General features: G+C 37.0%; 1 protein-coding gene across 9 annotated transcripts in view; it reads left to right on the top strand.

The window, feature by feature from the left end:
• The window catches only part of PIK3C2A (phosphatidylinositol-4-phosphate 3-kinase catalytic subunit type 2 alpha), a 71,860-nt gene that overhangs the window by 18,380 nt on the left and 44,026 nt on the right, over positions 1-9,454 (top strand). The gene's annotated exons all lie outside the window — the stretch shown is intronic.

The raw sequence follows: 9,454 nt of genomic DNA, 5'->3' as shown, positions 1-9,454 counted from the left end.
GGGAATGAAATCTGACAGGTGAAAGTATTTTGTTAGTTGGTTTTGTTAGCTTTGAAAGCAGTTCTGTCGTTCATTCCCCATCACTGGGAGTGGGCCTGGAAAGAACTTTACGTCTCTGGGAGGAAGAGAAGTTGCTTAAATTGGTCTCAGTTACTGCATGTGGGGGGGGAGGCAGTGGAAGGAACTATAGTACCCACCAAGTTAACTTTTTTTCTTAAACTGAAAGCAGGTTGAAACAAAATTAGTAAGAATAAATGGACAGTGAAAGATAGTTGCTTAAAAGATAAAGGCAGTGGGAGAAAGCATGAGAAAAGTAAAGTTACAGATACTTCAAGTTAAATGGCCTTTTGTTAGGGGGGAAGTAATTAACTGTTTAGAGCACAACCTTCTTAAATGTTGTGCTGTATTTGAACGATCTTTTACATAGAGATGCTTGCTTACAAAAAAATTGCATAGGAGGTCTCAAGAAAGATTTAAAATTCTGATTGATTTAATAAAACAGAGTTGTCCTACTTAATTGCAATGTAATAGTAATCCTGACTTGGAAACTTGAGGTTCCTTTTTCCTTTTGGAGTACTATTGCCATCATTAAGAACTCAAACATAAAGGTTCATTGGTACGGCTAATCAGTGTATATAAAGATAAACTGGTGATTTAGGTGGTTTTTTGGGTTTTTTTTGGTTTTTTTTTTTTTTTTAGCTCTCTCTATAGCAACAAAAAAAAAATGAATGTCTTAAATCGGAAACGATGCATTTCAAAATGTCAAGTAAAAAAATATTTTCTGAATTTTTGTTCCTCTGTTTCTTACTTCTTGAACTAAGTTAACTAGAAACTGCTGATATTTCTTATCCAGTGCTGCTATTGTATCTGCTATCTAGCTGAAGAAACTTGAACTAAAATGTTGCTTAACAAATAGAAGTGCTGAAGTGATGTTTTGGGGTTTTTTTGTTGTGTTAGGCTTTGATGTGGGATCAAAACCAGACCAGTATGGTGCTATCTAGAAAAATGAATGCTAGATCTGAATTTGATTAGAGCAGGAGTGCATGTTGTTTGTCTTTAAGCTCTTGAAGGCTATCTTATGGAAGCTTTAAAAATTGCAATAAATTAACATTGATTGGCAGGAGAGTATAAGCATAATACTAGCATGACTAGAACTCATAAAATATAGTATATGTATTAAGGTCAGCCTTAATGACATTCAGATAATGATCTTCCTTTTTTTTATTTTAGAAATATTGCTTTTTAGTGGCTGCAGTTAGTGCAGAAATTACTGTGGTGTTTGTTTATTTATTTTTAGAATAGTACAGCAAACTTAAAAGTGAGAGAGTATAGCACAGTCGTACATTGTTTGCCTTCTGGAGGTGTACCTGTAAACATACTCATCTATTTTAAGTAGAAGACGTGGCTGTATAACTACTTACAGAACCAGAGTTCAGTTTTTATCAGCAGTGGTCAATAACATCAGTCATGTCATACAGCGTTCATCCAGCCCCTTTGTACGCGACAAGGTTGCTGTGATGTCAGTTTCTGCAGAAGAATGCAGAAGTTGTTTCCAGACTGGACAAACAAGTGAAGGAGGAAATGTTTCAAAGCATGCCAGTAACGATAAACCTCACTTAATCTATTAAAGATTTAGAATAAAATGTTTTCCTCAAGGCTCACATTAAAGTTACAAGAAACATTACTTTGATCTATCCTTTAGTAGAAGTGCAACCTGAAATTATTTACTTGAGTAAGTTTAGTTTCTTCTAAGCAGTGGTCACTTCAGAGTGCTTTCATTGAAGAAATTGAAGTAGAGAGAAGGTATGTCTGCCTATGTCATGTAACTTATAATTTTCAGGTGTGTGGCATTAAAATTATAAACAAAACAACACTTAGAAAAAAACAACCATAATCAGAAACTTGCAGTATGTTATTGAGGATCTCATGGTATTTGTGTTAAGAGTATGTCACTAGGTCAGAGCTAGAGGTTGGTTCCTGCGTGATGACCTAGGTGAAATAATTTGGTCCATATAGAGTTTGTAGCTTGTAGTTTGCAATATTGTAGTTGATGTTGGTAGTTATAGGAGGCGCATCGAGAGCAGGTCATTGGTAACTGATACGGTCTTCTACTTAAATTGTAGTCACAGCAGAAAAGCAGAGGGCGGTGACAGTGCTGAGTTATAAGGTGAGTGCTGGAAGTTTACCTGAGTTCAGCGTGCAGCTGGACAAATTCCTGGAGCAAAAAATTCACCAGGGTTCTTAGTATTAGAGAATTTACATCAGAATTCAGGAAGAGGTGTCGTCACATGCTTGCCTTGGTTTAACTTTTTTCGATTTGCATTTCTGAAGCCACCTTTAGAGGCAAGTTCAGGATGAGATAAACCTTTGGTCTGACTGAGTATAGCCATCCTGTTCAGTTTTCTACCAGTGTAGTGTTTAAAAAAAAAAATAAATCATTGACTCAGTACATCTAATAAGCATTTAGTATTTTCTAATGTATAAAGCAAAAAGATACATGTGAACAGTGCATTTGTTCTGTCAATTAATAATCAACAATTCTGCTGAATACTTTCATAAATACTATGCTTGTGACTAAGAAGCATCTGCTAGTTATAACTGAAACTGTGCAAGTTTCCTGCCTGAGGGGAAACTCCTCTGCTGAAGCAAGTGGTGGAAATAATTTGGCTACTGCAGCAGAATTGTATTTGGTTAGAATGGTAGGTTGATACTAACACAGTGATACAGAGTTAAATCTGGGACAGAGCTGTGGTGAGATGGTTTTCTCTCCCTAGGCCACTGATGTTTTTGGTTATGTCTTGTTGAAGGTGTATGCTGTGCGCTGCTGCACAGGGAATAGAATAGGATCTTTGTGGGGGAGGGTTGTTTTCATCTCCCTGTGTTAATAGCCACTGTACATTGCATCATGAACTTCCTGCATTTTGCTGCGTTTTGAATGCTTTGTGACACTAGGAGAATATTTGCAGGGCTTACTTCAGGCATACAACTTAAAAAAATTGGGGTTTTTACCACGGTCTTCTGTCTGTGCTGTGGAATGTTATAAAACAATATGGAAGGTGTTTGGGCATCTCTGTTCGATTAATGAAAGCAGATATCAGTTTCTTTCCGATTTTCTCTGTCCTCCCCACCTTTTAGACATTTTCTGTATTTTTAATTCAGTTGGATACGTAGTTTAAAATGTTGTCTACCTTTTGCTTATTACCACTGGTGTTGGGATTAGTGGCAGTACTAATATAGATAGACACTCTATGTAATTTGTCACGCTCTACTGTGATCAGGCCTGCACTGTATGAATAACTAAAACTTTGTCTGTGCTACTGGTGCCTGGATAAAGCCCTGAGCACCCTTGTCACCTTCTCATAGCTGACCCTGTTTTCAGCAGGTAATGGAACTGGAGACCCCCTGAGGCCCTTTCCAGTCTTAACTGTTCCATGAAAGTGGTATTCCAGATTAAGATTATTTTGCAGATCATGGATTACTGCACAAATTATTCAGCTGGGGAATCAAAATATTTGGGGCAGTGGCATTACTTATAAAAACCCCCAAACCCTAAACCAGTAGCTAATGTTGATTCTGTGAGGAACATTTTGTGTTGCATGAGTGTTTTCAAGTACCCTTTGAAAAGAGGGATTGGTGGAAAAGAGTGAGATTCCTAGGGGTGACATGGAGAAAAGCAGGAGAGGTGCTTTTAGAGGTGGCTGAAAAGGAAGAGAACCAGTAAAAAGTTTTTTAAAAGTAAACTTCTGAAACGGAAGGAGTGGATATGAAAGCATTATTCTGTAAGAAGAAACATTGCAACAGAACTAAAATTCTTAGCCTTTGTCAAACAATGCTGGTAGTAATAGGCTTGGCTGTAAGGCATGGAAAAAAATAATCTTGGCCAAGTGCATCAGAATGAAACGGCCTGGGATGCCATCAGTTTCGTTATTGCTTTTTCTGGTTTCTGCATCCAAGAAAATACTGGGCAGGAGCAGAATTGCAGGTATGCTGTTAGAGAGCTGAGAAGAAAATAGGGTGAAATTTGGAGATGCAAAAGTTGGTGAGTAGTTCTACAGCTGAGAAAACCAATGTCAAGTTTCCTGTTGATTTGTCTCTTCAGCTGATTGGCTTTAAGGACATCTTTCCATGATTCAAGCATTTATAAAGATTATCCTGGTAATAAATCCGTGGTGCTCAATAATATGAGCTCATGCTACTGTTTTCTTCTAGCTGTGACACCTTGTGCTCTTGGCAGTGTCGGGTTGCTTGTTTTTATGAAACTTACATGGAATTTAATTATCTTTAAGACCCCCATCTCTCCAAAGGACTTAAATGAAATGGTGATTGGATTAAAAAATTGAGGGGAGGAGTATAGCAGCACAAATGGGCTGAGGAAGCTTGCAAACATACACCACATCTGCTGGTAGAGGGGCTTGCAGTGGCTAATGGTGCAAACCACTGGTTCAAGAAGAGGAAGAGTGCTTTTTCACAATGAAAAACATATGATCTGTAGGTAGCTGTAGCTGCCTACGCTAAGATTTGGCTGGAACATCACGATGGATGCTTCCACCCTTTGTCTCTCTTGGAACATTGATCAAAAAATCAAGATTCTACAGCTACAAAATATGCCATATCTAGTTACAGTCTTCTATAGAGTGTCATGGATGAAAATTAATTTAAGTAGAAGAGCTCACAAGTGTTTTTATAACCAGTGAAACAGCTGTAGCTGGATTTTTCAAGGGATTTATTGCCAGTATTGAAAGACCTTGAAGCATTCTTGGAGGCTTCCTGTTCTCGTACTGGAAACACCCTATTCTTACCTAGCTCTCAAGATCAGAGGCTTTGTGATGAAAGTGCACTTTTTAGATGGAAATTAATTTTCAAAATCAAAGTTAAGTGATGCAGTTGCTGGTCTTGGTACAGCTGCTTAGGTATTTGTGAGCTGAGTGATTTGAGCAAAACAGAAATGAGTGCTCGTTCAGAGTTTGTGCCCAATTAAAAATTGCACATGTATTTAAGCTAGTGAAAAATCTTTGAAGATTCCTTAGATATGACCCGAAACTAAATGGATTCAATCTTTCGGTTAACTGTGTTAATCTCATCTGTAAGGGGGTGCTTTCTAATTTTGCTACGATGACTGGATTAAAGAAGCTACTAAATCTATAGATAGAACTATATACCTGAAACACTAGTCTTTCAGGACTACTTATGTACGCATTATTGAAAAACTTCTAATCTAAACCTAACTATTTTAAAAAAAATCAGGCTGACTTTAAGAAGGCATCTCATGAGTATCTGTTCAGTTGTTTCTCGATTTTTAGCAATGCAAATGCATCTGGCAGAGAGGGCTTTTGAACATCAAAGTTCTTGTGTTTTTTCTTGCTAAGGAGTTTTCCTGCTGTGGCAAATGTCTTGCTATGAATTCCTTTCCAGCTGATTAGTACTTTCCATAGTATATTACTGCTGTCTTATTTTGCTAAGTTTTCCCTGTTATCCCATAAAACTGCTACCGTCTCTGGTATGCAGGCAAGATTTATTAATTCTTAAGTTAGCTATCGCTCAATGTTAGGCAAATGCCTCAAATATTTTTTTAATTTATTTTTTTTAATTAATGGCAAAATAGCCATGGAGTTATTGTGAAAATTACACTTGTTTTGGGGAAGCTCAGGCTACTGTATGTCAGGGCATTGCTTTATAAGGAATGCAGGAAATGGTCTGACTTGTTATCATTGCTTCTGTATTTAGTGCTTGGACTCCAGGGAATTTTTGTGCACTGATTTGTGATAACTGTAAAGTATTTCTTAAGAACAAATTACCAAATAATATGTTCTGTGCTTGTTTAGCACTAGAACAAATTATAAATAGAATGTTAAAAGCCTTGGGTTTTTTTTTAAAAGAAAATTATTGTGCAACACATCTTAAGTAGAGAAGAATGTTAACATGTACGTGAGCAGATGGTGAGATTACCTCTGCTTACAGTAACAGGATTTATCTCTAATAAAGTCATCCCTTGCTCATTAAGATAGGAAACTAATTTAGATTTTGGGATTCTGTCCTGGTAGAGATGTTATATCCTGTATTGAGTCTCCTGAAGTTTCTCAACAGAAACCTATAAATTCCTCATTAGAAAAAAATTTCTTCATGGTTCAGTTTTATGTATTTGATAGAGTAGTTCATAAAGAAATATATTTTGGTTTTTATGTAAGCTTCTGTAAGTGAAGATCTGGTTTGAAATTAATTTCCATTCCATGTAGAGGCTTTGATCTGAAGATGGTCAGACGTCTTGCTGTTTCTTGGTTCTTGATATTAATGAAGTTTTGTTGCTGCGTATTTTTTTTTTTTAAAGAGCCTTTTACTCCTTTGAAATAATAAATAATGAGCAATACTCAATTAAATAAAATAACATAGCCATACACAGGTACTTGATGGAGCAAATTAACTTTAGACTCTAAGCACCTGTATTCAAAATTGCCACCAAGGAGGCATTGCTCTTAGGGAAACTGCTAGACTGGAGCCAGAGAAAGAGTTCTGCAGACTGTCTGATCACATCTGGTCGAATACTTAAAGAAAATATTGCTTAAAGTTAACTAGGTCTCACTGCAAGAGACAGATTGCCTTTCATCGAGGCTGCAGATAAGTCAGGTGGCTGAGATTTTTAGACCTGCTTTTAAACGAAGCACGCAGTGTTGGTGAGTTACTGCTAGGGCAGTGTAAATATGGTGACTTTATACAAAGTGTGTCCATTTCATTCCAAATTTAGGGGAGAAATAAGTGGTGTAGGAGACTGTGTTATCACTTCCAAATTTCTGTTATAATACCTTCAGTTGCTTCTAGTTTTCCTTTTTTTCTTTTCTTTTTTTTTTTTTTTTTTAAAAGAAGCATCTGACCCATTCTTTAAATGTTTGGAAAGAGAGCTGTGCTCTTGAAGGTGAATAGATTGGCAGCTGAAAACTGATTATCGCTGTTACTTAAAATAGTGTGCAGCAGTTGAGATGAGAACAACCCGGACTCTTTAAGGATTACTTCTAGGTCTTTCAATGAGTTCCAGTTGTTGCAAACTTCTCGTGAATTCCTATGGTATAGTCAGTAATGGTTCAGATATCTGTTGTTCCTGTTTCTGGGATTTGAATTGAAACATACTCTTCTGAGTGTTTGAGAGGAGTTCCCTGCTGATAGATGGTCCAAGTGGAATTTGCCTTTCTCTTTGGAAGTGTTTAGGAAGTTTTAGTTCTGCTCACTATCTGCCTTTGAACTTAGATGACTACAAAAGTCAGAAGTTGAAAGTGAAGCTCAACTTATGTGAAAATGTTAACTTATGCCGTGTAGTTACCATCTAAAAGAAGGTCTATCTTTATTTTAATGATGCTTATGCCTAGGGAGCTTTTCTTCTGATGTTTTATCATGTGAATTTACTGCTTAAAACTGGCATGCAAGATGAAGTTTTGCTAAAACTATCCTGATTTTATCAGATTTTTTTAAATCAGTTTTTAACCTCAAACTGTTTGAGAACAGTGTTCTGCTTATAAAACTTGACAGAAACTTATACACTGATTTGGTTTTAGAAGTCTCCCAAGGACAGAATTTAAATACAGAGATCAAATTAAGTGTATGTATGCTAATGGACTGTCTTCCAAAAATAAAAAAAATTAACCTTTTCAGATAACCACTAATATCCTTCTGTTTTGAATACTAGAAGTCACTGGATTTGTGTTTATGTTTGCAAGTGTGCAAGCATACACTGACAAAAATGCAGCACTGTAATGTGAAATTGTAAAATAAAGAAGCAATTCTTGAGCAGTTGGGATTCTCTAGATGTGATGAATGTGCTGCAGTAGCTGTGCGCCATGTTTCTGAGCGCGGAGGAATGCACGTTTATCTGCAGTCGTGACTGTGGAACACTGACTCCTTGTGAGTAGGAGACTGCTTGGTGAGTATGGAGTTCAAAGCTGTCAACTTCAGCAGAAAAATAAGGCTTCCTGCTTTTTTAAGGAGCCAGAGTTGTTATATATGGTTACTTTGAAGACCATATAATCCTGGTATTTTTTCCTTAAGAAAAATCACTTGCTGCTATAATTATCAAGCAGCACCAGAATGCATTGATAATCTTCAAAGCCGTAGCCCAAACAGTTCTGAATAGTCTCAAAGTATGATACTATTTTAGGTTTTCGACTAAAATTCAGGAAAAAAAATATCCTGCCCCTGTTTAGAATCCTTAGGCAACAGCAAGACTGTGAAAACTGCACTTACCTCATGCTGCTGCTGCTGCTTGGAAAAGCCAAGTAGGAATTATTGGGAGGATTTTGTAAGTCAGAGTGTTCTTGCATCTGAAAATTTGACGTAGCAATTTTAACCAGGCGTAAGTTAATAAAGAGATTAAAGCCTGCTTGGATATCTAGGCTGTCTGAGCAGTTGGTGTAAAGTATATTGGACTTCACATTAGGGTATTATCTGTGGCTAGTAGGCTTAGTCCATCTACAAAATATTCAGTACATCTTTAGGAGAAGGTTTAGCATGACTGTCCTGCTAATAGGAGGATAGTAAATAACCAAATGGCCCTAAAGGCCACGGCTGTGCTATAAATGGGACCAGGGACCTGCACTGTCTATAAAGGAACACAGCAAAAAAGTTTGGTGGTGGTTTTGGTTTTTTGTCAATTCCCTGACTGGGTTCAACACTCAGCTGTGCAAATAGGCAGTAGACAGGACAGGACTTCTTCCTAATGGCACTAGTTGTGGCTTTAATGAATGTCAAACTCTGTGGCTTAATATATTGTATGGAAAAGGATCCGGTGTCTACTTTTTTCTGTAGGTGTCGTGTGTCAAATATCATTGTCTCATGGAATGGATACATACTAGTAACCTCCAAAGCTCTTCCTTAAGACTTTATTCCCCAGAGTTTAGTTGTGTGGTTTTCAGGGTTTTATAACTTTGTTAGTCTGTCACTGTTTCAGTCTTTCTGAAGACACCCTCTTTCATTTAAATCTTGTCTTGGTACCTGTAACATCAGTTCTGGGTTAATCTTGCTTTGTAAGGGATTTCACCCGAGTTAATTTTCAGACTTAGCTGAAATATATAGAACCTCATTCCTTCACAATATAAGCCACTGAAATGAAGTAGATAAAACAAAAGCTTGGCTGGAGTCTTAAAGAATTTAAAGAATTTGTTAGAAATCTGTTAAGAATCTTGCTGTGTATGTGGCAAGTCCACAGAAGCACAGTTTGTTTAAAGCACATATCTCTGGTCTGATTCAAGGGGGGAAAAAAAAAATCTAATGGGTGTGAATAGCAAGGGAACATAAAGACAAACTTTGAGTTACCCATGTTACTTGCTGCAGAGAACCCTTTATATTTGTACGTTGTTGCATGACTTGAACCCATGATGATTTACATCTAAAGGGCTCATCTACTTCAGTGAAACTGTGTTTTAATGAGGATTGCTGTTTATGCAACTCTCCTAGCAGAAACTCATTATTCGTG

The sequence above is a fragment of the Egretta garzetta genome, unplaced genomic scaffold, assembly GCF_000687185.1.
Source record: "Egretta garzetta isolate BGI_Z169 unplaced genomic scaffold, ASM68718v1 scaffold133, whole genome shotgun sequence".
Lineage (NCBI taxonomy): Eukaryota > Metazoa > Chordata > Aves > Pelecaniformes > Ardeidae > Egretta > Egretta garzetta.
This window is presented reverse-complemented; position numbering and strand designations above follow the sequence as displayed.